The sequence below is a fragment of the Vicugna pacos genome, unplaced genomic scaffold (assembly GCF_048564905.1).
Source record: "Vicugna pacos unplaced genomic scaffold, VicPac4 scaffold_17, whole genome shotgun sequence".
Lineage (NCBI taxonomy): Eukaryota > Metazoa > Chordata > Mammalia > Artiodactyla > Camelidae > Vicugna > Vicugna pacos.
The window spans coordinates 4,635,043-4,652,482 of NW_027328738.1; the positions used below are offsets into that span (position 1 = coordinate 4,635,043).

The 17,440-nt window shown below is 45.0% G+C and overlaps 3 long non-coding RNA genes across 6 annotated transcripts; all 3 read right to left on the minus strand.

Moving 5' to 3' along the window:
• Positions 1-4,868: 4,868 nt before the first annotated feature.
• On the minus strand, positions 4,869-5,676 carry LOC140692751 (uncharacterized). The gene is made up of 3 exons (XR_012068320.1): positions 5,468-5,676; positions 5,169-5,259; positions 4,869-5,086 (listed from the first exon to the last, which is right to left on the minus strand). It is a non-coding gene; the product is annotated as an uncharacterized lncRNA (long non-coding RNA).
• A 4,435-nt stretch (positions 5,677-10,111) lies between these two features.
• Positions 10,112-10,990, minus strand: LOC140692750 (uncharacterized). 3 transcript variants are annotated; one of them, XR_012068317.1, is made up of 3 exons: positions 10,765-10,990; positions 10,486-10,556; positions 10,112-10,335 (listed from the first exon to the last, which is right to left on the minus strand). It is a non-coding gene; the product is annotated as an uncharacterized lncRNA (long non-coding RNA). The 3 variants fall into 3 exon arrangements; XR_012068319.1 differs by having other exon boundaries at positions 10,130-10,335; positions 10,466-10,556; XR_012068318.1 differs by having other exon boundaries at positions 10,150-10,383.
• Positions 10,991-15,446: 4,456 nt separating this feature from the next.
• Positions 15,447-16,310, minus strand: LOC140692811 (uncharacterized). 2 transcript variants are annotated; one of them, XR_012068411.1, is made up of 3 exons: positions 16,062-16,310; positions 15,783-15,853; positions 15,447-15,680 (listed from the first exon to the last, which is right to left on the minus strand). It is a non-coding gene; the product is annotated as an uncharacterized lncRNA (long non-coding RNA). The 2 variants fall into 2 exon arrangements; XR_012068410.1 differs by having other exon boundaries at positions 15,463-15,680; positions 15,763-15,853.
• Positions 16,311-17,440: the final 1,130 nt, after the last annotated feature.

The following is a 17,440-nucleotide window of genomic DNA, read 5'->3' on the forward strand; positions in this document are numbered from 1 at the left end:
CTGTTCTTGGAAGAGGTCGTGAGAATCCACACGTCCCAAGGGGCATTCCCAAGCCATTCAGACCAAAATTCAACAAGCCCAGGTAAGCCTTTTCCCAGGTTTGGGCCTAGCTAGTGAGCACTTGCCCTTGCCTCCCCTCCACTCAGGCATCCATTTTGAAGGATCAGTACCTGAGCTGCAATGAAGCCATTACGAGAAGAGCAAGCCCCTCCTAGAATCAGAGTTCCTCCAGCTTCACTCTCTGTGAACAACAGTGAACACCTTAAAGGTCAAATAGTCTCGGCTGAAATAGATAAAATTGAATACTTAGCTCACACCTAGAAACGATGTCCTTCCGCTAGATTCAGCAAATGTTGTGTTTATGTCTTCCCTGGGGTGAAGGGAGTATGGTAAGTGAGGGGAATCTTTGACTGAACATGAATCTGTATTAGGCTTCAGTTTTTCAAGACAGTGAAGGTAAATAGTACAAGTCAGAAAGTGAACTGAACTGTAAAAGTCGCCAATGACATTAAAGACACAGCTTATGTGGATCGTCTATCACTTGAGTCAAGCCCCCGGGGGCACTATATCATGGGGGTGCAGACTTGGTTGCGTTAAATGGCTTTAAACTACAGGATCGGATGATTAAGCGTTCTCAACACTGATAGAAAAACACCTGGTTCTCAATAGACTAGCATAACTGCAGCAGGATTCTCCTAGCTAGAATGCCTCTAGGTGCTTTTGGATTCAAACCTAAATGTATATATTTGGTTTGTTTCCTCTTGTATTTTCCTAGAGAGGGATGTTACCCCTTGAAATGCCAACATTGGCCAGTAGGTGTCATTGGGATACAGGGCACCACATGCACAAGTGTATCCAAGGTTGGGGGTTATTCCATGTTTCCAAAAGTTATTTCATGGTTCCTGTTGGTTTCGGAGGCTTCAACCTTAAAGAGCTGACATGACCCCTAGAACAGTTTGGACTGCTAGTTTGCATTCTATCTGTCTAGCTTTTCCGTACAGCTGACAAAATGTTACCAAAATTGACAAGTCTGGCTTCTAGGTCGATTTAGTGTGTTTCAAAAAATAACTCCATTTTCGTATAACTCCCAAAACATGTAAATGAGTTCTGTTAAACTTCTTAAAGACTGCAAATGGGATATCAACACAATGTCAAAATAGTTGTCTTCGGACAATCCCTCCCACCACGGCTGTATAGAAACAAAGAGCTAAGCAAATATCACATTTCTGTGAAATGTATCTGGATAGTGTTGATTCATCGATGCCCAGTTGGCAGAGAAGAAGTGCAACCTGCACTCACTCGCTCCCATGTACAGAGCAATGGAAACATCCACTCACTCAGCCCTTAGCATAGGACACTGGCCGAAGAGAGGTCTGTTACTCCCAAAGACAGGATGAGGCCTCAGGACACCTGGAAGCAGGAGAATGCAAAGCAGGGAATGGAAACCAGTGCAGGTTCGGACCCCTGGTGATGGAGCAACAAAGGTGAAACTCTGTTTAACTTGGACGCACACTCTCAAGCGGACAGGAGACATGGGTTTGAAGGTGATGTGCTGAGATTTACAAGAGTGCACAGCAGATGCTTGGCTGAGAGAACTCAAAGAAACCAGCGCAAAATATCCCCACAGTTAATTCTGAGACCAAGATCCCAGCTGCCAAATTTGAGGTAGCAGAGGCAATGGTCAGTGAGGCATAGAGCTACGGATGATGGCACACGCTGAGTCTCAGGGATCTGGAGTGCGTTGTGGGATGTGGTGGGTCGAATCAAGAGAGCAAACCGAACTGTGTACCAATAATAAATCAACCACACTGGTCGCGCGGTTGCGATTACCGATATGTCCCATGGCCACACCCAGTACATCTGCAGGACCAGGGACCAATTGGGAATTTTGCCAATAGAGCACGCGTGGGGCTGAATCAGAGATATCGTGCATCTGGTCTGAGGGATCCAGGGGGCCTTGAATTTGAAATCAGAATGAAAAGCCTTAGGATATGCTACATTCATAACCTGGGCTGGGATTATGGTTTGGTTTGAGTCACAGGATGCGCAACAACTCTGTGGTTGCCTTCGTGCACCCGTGCCACAAGGATGAGAGGACAAGGGAGAGTGGTCCAAGTCCACAGCGCGAGAAGAGGAAGCATTCATTTCAGCACTATCTCCCAAAAGCGGATGCTACATTTTGGATGGCACCGGCACGGTACGGCACCTAGGACAACAAGGAAGGTCTGCGGGATCATTCCAGCAGGCCCTGATATGTGACATCCATAGATATGCTTCCACTGGTGTTTCTGTAGACAGAGAAGCTCTGGAAAGAACTGATTTCATTGGGACATTCCCGTGGCAATAAAAAGCAGAAGAGCACTCTCAGTTTGCTGTTTTGGAAACACTCCAAAATGACATAGAGAAGAATGCAGAGCTGAGAACTTTTAGAAGCTTCATTTCCACAAGAGGAAGTGTCCTGTGCACTTTCAGAAGTGTGAGATAAGTATAATCAAAATGAAGTTATGCTAATCGAAGTAGAATGGGTTGTTCATCACAACTAATGCAACACCAGCAATTGGAGATATACCAAACAACACACACAGGTACAGGTTATGGCATCAATGCCTAGGAGAAATTGTCCTCACAGAAATCCCGTGGAATTGCGTAGAGACAAGAGTCTAAAATTTTCAATTAACAAAGCCCTAGAAGTCTACATTAGATACCTGATATTACCTGACCAGTAGAGATGAAGAAGAACAGTAAAAGAAACAGGAAGTACCATTTTCAGTTCCAAAGATATTGAAGGCGCAAAAGATAAGCTTTCAAACAACTAGTCTGCAAAACGCTATCCAGAACAAGTGTTGAAAATGAAGGTCAGGAAAACACTGAAGAACACCAGTGTCTCAGAATCACAAAAGGCAGAATACCAGAAAAGGGGAAGACAAAGTCTCAACACGAGCCAAAAATATCAGGAAACTCAATGGTTGTGATAATATCAGGGCTAAAATTCAGTCCTTAGCAGACTAGATAATGCAGAGGGACGCGTGAATGACTGTGAAGACAGGGGAAGAGAAAAACCTCGGTCAGAAGCAGACATAGGAAAGCAAGTGCAAACAAATGAAAACATTGCAGTTGAACCCTGGGTTAAGACAGGGCATGAAAGAATAGAAATCATGAGTCCCAGATGGAAAAGCAAGAGATAAAGAAACAAAAAGTGTCTGAAAATTTATCTGTAGAAAAATCAGACTGAAACTTGCTGAAAGCCAAGAAAGAATCATCTATGCGAATTCAGGAATTACACAGCATCCGAAGGAGGTGGAATCCCAATAGACCTACCAGCAGCTGTATGATTCAAATCAACAAAGTTCACGAATATCCGAGTGATTTAAAATGCACCTGGAGGAAACAACATAGTCACAAGGAAACCTCCAGAGGGGTTTCAGCTGATATCTCGGCAGCAATATTGCAGGACAGGGAGGAGTGCCAGGACACAGACCATATCCTGAATGGCCAAATGCTGCCACCTAGGGTAGCCTATGCCACATGAACACCATTTCAAATAACGGCAGAGCTAGAGAATTCTACAGACCGGCAAATCTTAAAAGAATTCAGCAGTTCAAAAGTTTTTCTAAAAGAAAGGTTGAGAAAACTCCCCTGAATAGAAAAGCAGCAAGATGGAATGGAAAGAAGAAACCATTATTGGAAATGCAAGAAGAGCATGTGTGGCAGAGAAGAAAGAAGAAGAACTTAAGGAGGACATCAAAACCCTAAAGATGGGAGAGGGAAGCAGGAAATCATAGGTGATTGGAAGCACTCTCTTAAGTGAATCAGCTTATTTGACTCTGTTTGAAGCGAAAGGAGAGATGCATGGCCTGACGTGTTTGCAAAACAAGCGAGAAGAAGACCAACAAAGAATCAAACCAACAAACAAGCACCAAAATGGTATGGTTGGCTGACATATACAAAGGGAACCATGATTATTCAAAAGAAAATACTCAAGGTGAGGTCAAGGGTCATTCAGAACGCATCGACCCAGTATCGTGGCTTGCATGTACTCAGCACACTTGTATTCGGAAATCAGAAGCGTGCATTCATATTCGTAAATTTTGATTCATAAGAGCATATCGTGACCTAACACTAATGCCGATTTGGAATCAAATGGATTCCTAGTCCGTGATGTAGACTTGTATGTCTTCCAACAGGATGAAGGAATGCCATATTCTAGGCTACGTAGAGAAGAAATGTAAGAAGCCTATAACAAAGGCAAGTAGCTCTGCCAAAGTGTACTAAGTGCAAAAGAGACCGACAGCAAAGTGCACATTGGGGTTGGTTTCATTTCTTGGAATTTCAGCCCCCATGAATCCAATGGATCCATGTCCTGAGAGTGTGGGTGTTTCAGCAGAAATCAGGCGACGCATATGTATTCCGGGTGTACGGATATTATAGGAACATAAGTCTCCTTTAGTGGGTCCCTGTGTACTGTGAACTGTTAGAAAGTTTAAAGACGTGTGAAACCATCAACTGAAAAGGGACACACTTCCCTCCATTGGTACGGTGCATAGAGCTCTGAACAAAAGGAAAGAGGGAAGAAGAAAGGCCCATGGGACGCTAGTGGGTAGAATCACATTTCCCTTAGGAACCTCTCGTCGGATGCAGCCCCTCCCCCAACACTGACAAGATGCAGCAGCCATTGGGGATGGCAGTTAGCGGTTGGATTCCAGGTGGAATGTTGGTGTTTACCGCGAGGCTTGTTGTGGCTGTTGGATCCTAGGTAACCGGGCAGAGTTCTGTGGGTGGATCAGTGTGATGGAGGGGCTGCCGCCCTCTGTGGAGCTTGGCTTAGGTCTTTGGTCCGGGAAGCTGTGTAAGTTCGAGATACTGCTGCTGCCCAAAGACCTGAGGTCACAGGTCAGTTTCCAGAACCTGAAAGGGCAGACAGTGGAAGATCTGCCTGTCATCAGCTTACTGGTCAGGCTCCGAGGTACTTTCAGACTTGCCCAGTCCTGGTGAAGTCGACTTTAGGGGAGACACGAAGAGAAGCTGGCCGGTAAGCTGGCTGCACGGATTGAGGAGAGATGCGAACACATGGATGAGAGATGTTCTGCTACAATGGAGAATACTGGCGTGGAGACAGCTGTAGAGGATACCAGGCTCAAAAGACATTCATGAGACATATTGAAACTCACTGATACAGGCAGAAACATACGGAGTGCCAACGTGGACTTGAGGAAGTTCCTCAATTCTCTTCTCCAATAACGGGTCCAAGGTCCCTGACGTCTGAAGGAGAAGAAATGGCAGAGATGATCAAAACGCTCCTGTTCTTGGAAGAGGTCGTGAGAATCCACACGTCCCAAGGGGCATTCCCAAGCCATTCAGACCAAAATTCAACAAGCCCAGGTAAGCCTTTTCCCAGGTTTGGGCCTAGCTAGTGAGCACTTGCCCTTGCCTCCCCTCCACTCAGGCATCCATTTTGAAGGATCAGTACCTGAGCTGCAATGAAGCCATTACGAGAAGAGCAAGCCCCTCCTAGAATCAGAGTTCCTCCAGCTTCACTCTCTGTGAACAACAGTGAACACCTTAAAGGTCAAATAGTCTCGGCTGAAATAGATAAAATTGAATACTTAGCTCACACCTAGAAACGATGTCCTTCCGCTAGATTCAGCAAATGTTGTGTTTATGTCTTCCCTGGGGTGAAGGGAGTATGGTAAGTGAGGGGAATCTTTGACTGAACATGAATCTGTATTAGGCTTCAGTTTTTCAAGACAGTGAAGGTAAATAGTACAAGTCAGAAAGTGAACTGAACTGTAAAAGTCGCCAATGACATTAAAGACACAGCTTATGTGGATCGTCTATCACTTGAGTCAAGCCCCCGGGGGCACTATATCATGGGGGTGCAGACTTGGTTGCGTTAAATGGCTTTAAACTACAGGATCGGATGATTAAGCGTTCTCAACACTGATAGAAAAACACCTGGTTCTCAATAGACTAGCATAACTGCAGCAGGATTCTCCTAGCTAGAATGCCTCTAGGTGCTTTTGGATTCAAACCTAAATGTATATATTTGGTTTGTTTCCTCTTGTATTTTCCTAGAGAGGGATGTTACCCCTTGAAATGCCAACATTGGCCAGTAGGTGTCATTGGGATACAGGGCACCACATGCACAAGTGTATCCAAGGTTGGGGGTTATTCCATGTTTCCAAAAGTTATTTCATGGTTCCTGTTGGTTTCGGAGGCTTCAACCTTAAAGAGCTGACATGACCCCTAGAACAGTTTGGACTGCTAGTTTGCATTCTATCTGTCTAGCTTTTCCGTAGAGCTGACACAATGTTACCAAAATTGACAAGTCTGGCTTCTAGGTCGATTTAGTGTGTTTCAAAAAATAACTCCATTTTCGTATAACTCCCAAAACATGTAAATGAGTTCTGTTAAACTTCTTAAAGACTGCAAATGGGATATCAACACAATGTCAAAATAGTTGTCTTCGGACAATCCCTCCCACCACGGCTGTATAGAAACAAAGAGCTAAGCAAATATCACATTTCTGTGAAATGTATCTGGATAGTGTTGATTCATCGATGCCCAGTTGGCAGAGAAGAAGTGCAACCTGCACTCACTCGCTCCCATGTACAGAGCAATGGAAACATCCACTCACTCAGCCCTTAGCATAGGACACTGGCCGAAGAGAGGTCTGTTACTCCCAAAGACAGGATGAGGCCTCAGGACACCTGGAAGCAGGAGAATGCAAAGCAGGGAATGGAAACCAGTGCAGGTTCGGACCCCTGGTGATGGAGCAACAAGGGTGAAACTCTGTTTAACTTGGACGCACACTCTCAAGCGGACAGGAGACATGGGTTTGAAGGTGATGTGCTGAGATTTACAAGAGTGCACAGCAGATGCTTGGCTGAGAGAACTCAAAGAAACCAGCGCAAAATATCCCCACAGTTAATTCTGAGACCAAGATCCCAGCTGCCAAATTTGAGGTAGCAGAGGCAATGGTCAGTGAGGCATAGAGCTACGGATGATGGCACACGCTGAGTCTCAGGGATCTGGAGTGCGTTGTGGGATGTGGTGGGTCGAATCAAGAGAGCAAACCGAACTGTGTACCAATAATAAATCAACCACACTGGTCGCGCGGTTGCGATTACCGATATGTCCCATGGCCACACCCAGTACATCTGCAGGACCAGGGACCAATTGGGAATTTTGCCAATAGAGCACGCGTGGGGCTGAATCAGAGATATCGTGCATCTGGTCTGAGGGATCCAGGGGGCCTTGAATTTGAAATCAGAATGAAAAGCCTTAGGATATGCTACATTCATAACCTGGGCTGGGATTATGGTTTGGTTTGAGTCACAGGATGCGCAACAACTCTGTGGTTGCCTTCGTGCACCCGTGCCACAAGGATGAGAGGACAAGGGAGAGTGGTCCAAGTCCACAGCGCGAGAAGAGGAAGCATTCATTTCAGCACTATCTCCCAAAAGCGGATGCTACATTTTGGATGGCACCGGCACGGTACGGCACCTAGGACAACAAGGAAGGTCTGCGGGATCATTCCAGCAGGCCCTGATATGTGACATCCATAGATATGCTTCCACAGGTGTTTCTGTAGACAGAGAAGCTCTGGAAAGAACTGATTTCATTGGGACATTCCCGTGGCAATAAAAAGCAGAAGAGCACTCTCAGTTTGCTGTTTTGGAAACACTCCAAAATGACATAGAGAAGAATGCAGAGCTGAGAACTTTTAGAAGCTTCATTTCCACAAGAGGAAGTGTCCTGTGCACTTTCAGAAGTGTGAGATAAGTATAATCAAAATGAAGTTATGCTAATCGAAGTAGTATGGGTTGTTCATCACAACTAATGCAACACCAGCAATTGGAGATATACCAAACAACACACACAGGTACAGGTTATGGCATCAATGCCTAGGAGAAATTGTCCTCACAGAAATCCCATGGAATTGCGTAGAGACAAGAGTCTAAATTTTTCAATTAACAAAGCCCTAGAAGTCTACATTAGATACCTGATATTACCTGACCAGTAGAGATGAAGAAGAACAGTAAAAGAAACAGGAAGTACCATTTTCAGTTCCAAAGATATTGAAGGCGCAAAAGATAAGCTTTCAAACAACTAGTCTGCAAAACGCTATCCAGAACAAGTGTTGAAAATGAAGGTCAGGAAAACACTGAAGAACACCAGTGTCTCAGAATCACAAAAGGCAGAATACCAGAAAAGGGGAAGAGAAAGTCTCAACACGAGCCAAAAATATCAGGAAACTCAATGGTTGTGATAATATCAGGGCTAAAATTCAGTCCTTAGCAGACTAGATAATGCAGAGGGACGCGTGAATGACTGTGAAGACAGGGGAAGAGAAAAACCTCGGTCAGAAGCAGACATAGGAAAGCAAGTGCAAACAAATGAAAACATTGCAGTTGAACCCTGGGTTAAGACAGGGCATGAAAGAATAGAAATCATGAGTCCCAGATGGAAAAGCAAGAGATAAAGAAACAAAAAGTGTCTGAAAATTTATCTGTAGAAAAATCAGACTGAAACTTGCTGAAAGCCAAGAAAGAATCATCTATGCGAATTCAGGAATTACACAGCATCCGAAGGAGGTGGAATCCCAATAGACCTACCAGCAGCTGTATGATTCAAATCAACAAAGTTCACGAATATCCGAGTGATTTAAAATGCACCTGGAGGAAACAACATAGTCACAAGGAAACCTCCAGAGGGGTTTCAGCTGATATCTCGGCAGCAATATTGCAGGACAGGGAGGAGTGCCAGGACACAGACCATATCCTGAATGGCCAAATGCTGCCACCTAGGGTAGCCTATGCCACATGAACACCATTTCAAATAACGGCAGAGCTAGAGAATTCTACAGACCGGCAAATCTTAAAAGAATTCAGCAGTTCAAAAGTTTTTCTAAAAGAAAGGTTGAGAAAACTCCCCTGAATAGAAAAGCAGCAAGATGGAATGGAAAGAAGAAACCATTATTGGAAATGCAAGAAGAGCATGTGTGGCAGAGAAGAAAGAAGAAGAACTTAAGGAGGACATCAAAACCCTAAAGATGGGAGAGGGAAGCAGGAAATCATAGGTGATTGGAAGCACTCTCTTAAGTGAATCAGCTTATTTGACTCTGTTTGAAGCGAAAGGAGAGATGCATGGCCTGACGTGTTTGCAAAACAAGCGAGAAGAAGACCAACAAAGAATCAAACCAACAAACAAGCACCAAAATGGTATGGTTGGCTGACATATACAAAGGGAACCATGATTATTCAAAAGAAAATACTCAAGGTGAGGTCAAGGGTCATTCAGAACGCATCGACCCAGTATCGTGGCTTGCATGTACTCAGCACACTTGTATTCGGAAATCAGAAGCGTGCATTCATATTCGTAAATTTTGATTCATAAGAGCATATCGTGACCTAACACTAATGCCGATTTGGAATCAAATGGATTCCTAGTCCGTGATGTAGACTTGTATGTCTTCCAACAGGATGAAGGAATGCCATATTCTAGGCTACGTAGAGAAGAAATGTAAGAAGCCTATAACAAAGGCAAGTAGCTCTGCCAAAGTGTACTAAGTGCAAAAGAGACCGACAGCAAAGTGCACATTGGGGTTGGTTTCATTTCTTGGAATTTCAGCCCCCATGAATCCAATGGATCCATGTCCTGAGAGTGTGGGTGTTTCAGCAGAAATCAGGCGACGCATATGTATTCCGGGTGTACGGATATTATAGGAACATAAGTCTCCTTTAGTGGGTCCCTGTGTACTGTGAACTGTTAGAAAGTTTAAAGACGTGTGAAACCATCAACTGAAAAGGGACACACTTCCCTCCATTGGTACGGTGCATAGAGCTCTGAACAAAAGGAAAGAGGGAAGAAGAAAGGCCCATGGGACGCTAGTGGGTAGAATCACATTTCCCTTAGGAACCTCTCGTCGGATGCAGCCCCTCCCCCAACACTGACAAGATGCAGCAGCCATTGGGGATGGCAGTTAGCGGTTGGATTCCAGGTGGAATGTTGGTGTTTACCGCGAGGCTTGTTGTGGCTGTTGGATCCTAGGTAACCGGGCAGAGTTCTGTGGGTGGATCAGTGTGATGGAGGGGCTGCCGCCCTCTGTGGAGCTTGGCTTAGGTCTTTGGTCCGGGAAGCTGTGTAAGTTCGAGATACTGCTGCTGCCCAAAGACCTGAGGTCACAGGTCAGTTTCCAGAACCTGAAAGGGCAGACAGTGGAAGATCTGCCTGTCATCAGCTTACTGGTCAGGCTCCGAGGTACTTTCAGACTTGCCCAGTCCTGGTGAAGTCGACTTTAGGGGAGACACGAAGAGAAGCTGGCCGGTAAGCTGGCTGCACGGATTGAGGAGAGATGCGAACACATGGATGAGAGATGTTCTGCTACAATGGAGAATACTGGCGTGGAGACAGCTGTAGAGGATACCAGGCTCAAAAGACATTCATGAGACATATTGAAACTCACTGATACAGGCAGAAACATACGGAGTGCCAACGTGGACTTGAGGAAGTTCCTCAATTCTCTTCTCCAATAACGGGTCCAAGGTCCCTGACGTCTGAAGGAGAAGAAATGGCAGAGATGATCAAAACGCTCCTGTTCTTGGAAGAGGTCGTGAGAATCCACACGTCCCAAGGGGCATTCCCAAGCCATTCAGACCAAAATTCAACAAGCCCAGGTAAGCCTTTTCCCAGGTTTGGGCCTAGCTAGTGAGCACTTGCCCTTGCCTCCCCTCCACTCAGGCATCCATTTTGAAGGATCAGTACCTGAGCTGCAATGAAGCCATTACGAGAAGAGCAAGCCCCTCCTAGAATCAGAGTTCCTCCAGCTTCACTCTCTGTGAACAACAGTGAACACCTTAAAGGTCAAATAGTCTCGGCTGAAATAGATAAAATTGAATACTTAGCTCACACCTAGAAACGATGTCCTTCCGCTAGATTCAGCAAATGTTGTGTTTATGTCTTCCCTGGGGTGAAGGGAGTGTGGTAAGTGAGGGGAATCTTTGACTGAACATGAATCTGTATTAGGCTTCAGTTTTTCAAGACAGTGAAGGTAAATAGTACAAGTCAGAAAGTGAACTGAACTGTAAAAGTCGCCAATGACATTAAAGACACAGCTTATGTGGATCGTCTATCACTTGAGTCAAGCCCCCGGGGGCACTATATCATGGGGGTGCAGACTTGGTTGCGTTAAATGGCTTTAAACTACAGGATCGGATGATTAAGCGTTCTCAACACTGATAGAAAAACACCTGGTTCTCAATAGACTAGCATAACTGCAGCAGGATTCTCCTAGCTAGAATGCCTCTAGGTGCTTTTGGATTCAAACCTAAATGTATATATTTGGTTTGTTTCCTCTTGTATTTTCCTAGAGAGGGATGTTACCCCTTGAAATGCCAACATTGGCCAGTAGGTGTCATTGGGATACAGGGCACCACATGCACAAGTGTATCCAAGGTTGGGGGTTATTCCATGTTTCCAAAAGTTATTTCATGGTTCCTGTTGGTTTCGGAGGCTTCAACCTTAAAGAGCTGACATGACCCCTTGAACAGTTTGGACTGCTAGTTTGCATTCTATCTGTCTAGCTTTTCCGTAGAGCTGACAAAATGTTACCAAAATTGACAAGTCTGGCTTCTAGGTCGATTTAGTGTGTTTCAAAAAATAACTCCATTTTCGTATAACTCCCAAAACATGTAAATGAGTTCTGTTAAACTTCTTAAAGACTGCAAATGGGATATCAACACAATGTCAAAATAGTTGTCTTCAGACAATCCCTCCCACCACGGCTGTATAGAAACAAAGAGCTAAGCAAATATCACATTTCTGTGAAATGTATCTGGATAGTGTTGATTCATCGATGCCCAGTTGGCAGAGAAGAAGTGCAACCTGCACTCACTCGCTCCCATGTACAGAGCAATGGAAACATCCACTCACTCAGCCCTTAGCATAGGACACTGGCCGAAGAGAGGTCTGTTACTCCCAAAGACAGGATGAGGCCTCAGGACACCTGGAAGCAGGAGAATGCAAAGCAGGGAATGGAAACCAGTGCAGGTTCGGACCCCTGGTGATGGAGCAACAAGGGTGAAACTCTGTTTAACTTGGACGCACACTCTCAAGCAGACAGGAGACATGGGTTTGAAGGTGATGTGCTGAGATTTACAAGAGTGCACAGCAGATGCTTGGCTGAGAGAACTCAAAGAAACCAGCGCAAAATATCCCCACAGTTAATTCTGAGACCAAGATCCCAGCTGCCAAATTTGAGGTAGCAGAGGCAATGGTCAGTGAGGCATAGAGCTACGGATGATGGCACACGCTGAGTCTCAGGGATCTGGAGTGCGTTGTGGGATGTGGTGGGTCGAATCAAGAGAGCAAACCGAACTGTGTACCAATAATAAATCAACCACACTGGTCGCGCGGTTGCGATTACCGATATGTCCCATGGCCACACCCAGTACATCTGCAGGACCAGGGACCAATTGGGAATTTTGCCAATAGAGCACGCGTGGGGCTGAATCAGAGATATCGTGCATCTGGTCTGAGGGATCCAGGGGGCCTTGAATTTGAAATCAGAATGAAAAGCCTTAGGATATGCTACATTCATAACCTGGGCTGGGATTATGGTTTGGTTTGAGTCACAGGATGCGCAACAACTCTGTGGTTGCCTTCGTGCACCCGTGCCACAAGGATGAGAGGACAAGGGAGAGTGGTCCAAGTCCACAGCGCGAGAAGAGGAAGCATTCATTTCAGCACTATCTCCCAAAAGCGGATGCTACATTTTGGATGGCACCGGCACGGTACGGCACCTAGGACAACAAGGAAGGTCTGCGGGATCATTCCAGCAGGCCCTGATATGTGACATCCATAGATATGCTTCCACAGGTGTTTCTGTAGACAGAGAAGCTCTGGAAAGAACTGATTTCATTGGGACATTCCCGTGGCAATAAAAAGCAGAAGAGCACTCTCAGTTTGCTGTTTTGGAAACACTCCAAAATGACATAGAGAAGAATGCAGAGCTGAGAACTTTTAGAAGCTTCATTTCCACAAGAGGAAGTGTCCTGTGCACTTTCAGAAGTGTGAGATAAGTATAATCAAAATGAAGTTATGCTAATCGAAGTAGTATGGGTTGTTCATCACAACTAATGCAACACCAGCAATTGGAGATATACCAAACAACACACACAGGTACAGGTTATGGCATCAATGCCTAGGAGAAATTGTCCTCACAGAAATCCCATGGAATTGCGTAGAGACAAGAGTCTAAATTTTTCAATTAACAAAGCCCTAGAAGTCTACATTAGATACCTGATATTACCTGACCAGTAGAGATGAAGAAGAACAGTAAAAGAAACAGGAAGTACCATTTTCAGTTCCAAAGATATTGAAGGCGCAAAAGATAAGCTTTCAAACAACTAGTCTGCAAAACGCTATCCAGAACAAGTGTTGAAAATGAAGGTCAGGAAAACACTGAAGAACACCAGTGTCTCAGAATCACAAAAGGCAGAATACCAGAAAAGGGGAAGAGAAAGTCTCAACACGAGCCAAAAATATCAGGAAACTCAATGGTTGTGATAATATCAGGGCTAAAATTCAGTCCTTAGCAGACTAGATAATGCAGAGGGACGCGTGAATGACTGTGAAGACAGGGGAAGAGAAAAACCTCGGTCAGAAGCAGACATAGGAAAGCAAGTGCAAACAAATGAAAACATTGCAGTTGAACCCTGGGTTAAGACAGGGCATGAAAGAATAGAAATCATGAGTCCCAGATGGAAAAGCAAGAGATAAAGAAACAAAAAGTGTCTGAAAATTTATCTGTAGAAAAATCAGACTGAAACTTGCTGAAAGCCAAGAAAGAATCATCTATGCGAATTCAGGAATTACACAGCATCCGAAGGAGGTGGAATCCCAATAGACCTACCAGCAGCTGTATGATTCAAATCAACAAAGTTCACGAATATCCGAGTGATTTAAAATGCACCTGGAGGAAACAACATAGTCACAAGGAAACCTCCAGAGGGGTTTCAGCTGATATCTCGGCAGCAATATTGCAGGACAGGGAGGAGTGCCAGGACACAGACCATATCCTGAATGGCCAAATGCTGCCACCTAGGGTAGCCTATGCCACATGAACACCATTTCAAATAACGGCAGAGCTAGAGAATTCTACAGACCGGCAAATCTTAAAAGAATTCAGCAGTTCAAAAGTTTTTCTAAAAGAAAGGTTGAGAAAACTCCCCTGAATAGAAAAGCAGCAAGATGGAATGGAAAGAAGAAACCATTATTGGAAATGCAAGAAGAGCATGTGTGGCAGAGAAGAAAGAAGAAGAACTTAAGGAGGACATCAAAACCCTAAAGATGGGAGACGGAAGCAGGAAATCATAGGTGATTGGAAGCACTCTCTTAAGTGAATCAGCTTATTTGACTCTGTCTGAAGCGAAAGGAGAGATGCATGGCCTGACGTGTTTGCAAAACAAGCGAGAAGAAGACCAACAAAGAATCAAACCAACAAACAAGCACCAAAATGGTATGGTTGGCTGACATATACAAAGGGAACCATGATTATTCAAAAGAAAATACTCAAGGTGAGGTCAAGGGTCATTCAGAACGCATCGACCCAGTATCGTGGCTTGCATGTACTCAGCACACTTGTATTCGGAAATCAGAAGCGTGCATTCATATTCGTAAACTTTGATTCATAAGAGCATATCGTGACCTAACACTAATGCCGATTTGGAATCAAATGGATTCCTAGTCCGTGATGTAGACTTGTATGTCTTCCAACAGGATGAAGGAATGCCATATTCTAGGCTACGTAGAGAAGAAATGTAAGAAGCCTATAACAAAGGCAAGTAGCTCTGCCAAAGTGTACTAAGTGCAAAAGAGACCGACAGCAAAGTGCACATTGGGGTTGGTTTCATTTCTTGGAATTTCAGCCCCCATGAATCCAATGGATCCATGTCCTGAGAGTGTGGGTGTTTCAGCAGAAATCAGGCGACGCATATGTATTCCGGGTGTACGGATATTATAGGAACATAAGTCTCCTTTAGTGGGTCCCTGTGTACTGTGAACTGTTAGAAAGTTTAAAGACGTGTGAAACCATCAACTGAAAAGGGACACACTTCCCTCCATTGGTACGGTGCATAGAGCTCTGAACAAAAGGAAAGAGGGAAGAAGAAAGGCCCATGGGACGCTAGTGGGTAGAATCACATTTCCCTTAGGAACCTCTCGTCGGATGCAGCCCCTCCCCCAACACTGACAAGATGCAGCAGCCATTGGGGATGGCAGTTAGCGGTTGGATTCCAGGTGGAATGTTGGTGTTTACCGCGAGGCTTGTTGTGGCTGTTGGATCCTAGGTAACCGGGCAGAGTTCTGTGGGTGGATCAGTGTGATGGAGGGGCTGCCGCCCTCTGTGGAGCTTGGCTTAGGTCTTTGGTCCGGGAAGCTGTGTAAGTTCGAGATACTGCTGCTGCCCAAAGACCTGAGGTCACAGGTCAGTTTCCAGAACCTGAAAGGGCAGACAGTGGAAGATCTGCCTGTCATCAGCTTACTGGTCAGGCTCCGAGGTACTTTCAGACTTGCCCAGTCCTGGTGAAGTCGACTTTAGGGGAGACACGAAGAGAAGCTGGCCGGTAAGCTGGCTGCACGGATTGAGGAGAGATGCGAACACATGGATGAGAGATGTTCTGCTACAATGGAGAATACTGGCGTGGAGACAGCTGTAGAGGATACCAGGCTCAAAAGACATTCATGAGACATATTGAAACTCACTGATACAGGCAGAAACATACGGAGTGCCAACGTGGACTTGAGGAAGTTCCTCAATTCTCTTCTCCAATAACGGGTCCAAGGTCCCTGACGTCTGAAGGAGAAGAAATGGCAGAGATGATCAAAACGCTCCTGTTCTTGGAAGAGGTCGTGAGAATCCACACGTCCCAAGGGGCATTCCCAAGCCATTCAGACCAAAATTCAACAAGCCCAGGTAAGCCTTTTCCCAGGTTTGGGCCTAGCTAGTGAGCACTTGCCCTTGCCTCCCCTCCACTCAGGCATCCATTTTGAAGGATCAGTACCTGAGCTGCAATGAAGCCATTACGAGAAGAGCAAGCCCCTCCTAGAATCAGAGTTCCTCCAGCTTCACTCTCTGTGAACAACAGTGAACACCTTAAAGGTCAAATAGTCTCGGCTGAAATAGATAAAATTGAATACTTAGCTCACACCTAGAAACGATGTCCTTCCGCTAGATTCAGCAAATGTTGTGTTTATGTCTTCCCTGGGGTGAAGGGAGTGTGGTAAGTGAGGGGAATCTTTGACTGAACATGAATCTGTATTAGGCTTCAGTTTTTCAAGACAGTGAAGGTAAATAGTACAAGTCAGAAAGTGAACTGAACTGTAAAAGTCGCCAATGACATTAAAGACACAGCTTATGTGGATCGTCTATCACTTGAGTCAAGCCCCCGGGGGCACTATATCATGGGGGTGCAGACTTGGTTGCGTTAAATGGCTTTAAACTACAGGATCGGATGATTAAGCGTTCTCAACACTGATAGAAAAACACCTGGTTCTCAATAGACTAGCATAACTGCAGCAGGATTCTCCTAGCTAGAATGCCTCTAGGTGCTTTTGGATTCAAACCTAAATGTATATATTTGGTTTGTTTCCTCTTGTATTTTCCTAGAGAGGGATGTTACCCCTTGAAATGCCAACATTGGCCAGTAGGTGTCATTGGGATACAGGGCACCACATGCACAAGTGTATCCAAGGTTGGGGGTTATTCCATGTTTCCAAAAGTTATTTCATGGTTCCTGTTGGTTTCGGAGGCTTCAACCTTAAAGAGCTGACATGACCCCTTGAACAGTTTGGACTGCTAGTTTGCATTCTATCTGTCTAGCTTTTCCGTAGAGCTGACAAAATGTTACCAAAATTGACAAGTCTGGCTTCTAGGTCGATTTAGTGTGTTTCAAAAAATAACTCCATTTTCGTATAACTCCCAAAACATGTAAATGAGTTCTGTTAAACTTCTTAAAGACTGCAAATGGGATATCAACACAATGTCAAAATAGTTGTCTTCAGACAATCCCTCCCACCACGGCTGTATAGAAACAAAGAGCTAAGCAAATATCACATTTCTGTGAAATGTATCTGGATAGTGTTGATTCATCGATGCCCAGTTGGCAGAGAAGAAGTGCAACCTGCACTCACTCGCTCCCATGTACAGAGCAATGGAAACATCCACTCACTCAGCCCTTAGCATAGGACACTGGCCGAAGAGAGGTCTGTTACTCCCAAAGACAGGATGAGGCCTCAGGACACCTGGAAGCAGGAGAATGCAAAGCAGGGAATGGAAACCAGTGCAGGTTCGGACCCCTGGTGATGGAGCAACAAGGGTGAAACTCTGTTTAACTTGGACGCACACTCTCAAGCGGACAGGAGACATGGGTTTGAAGGTGAT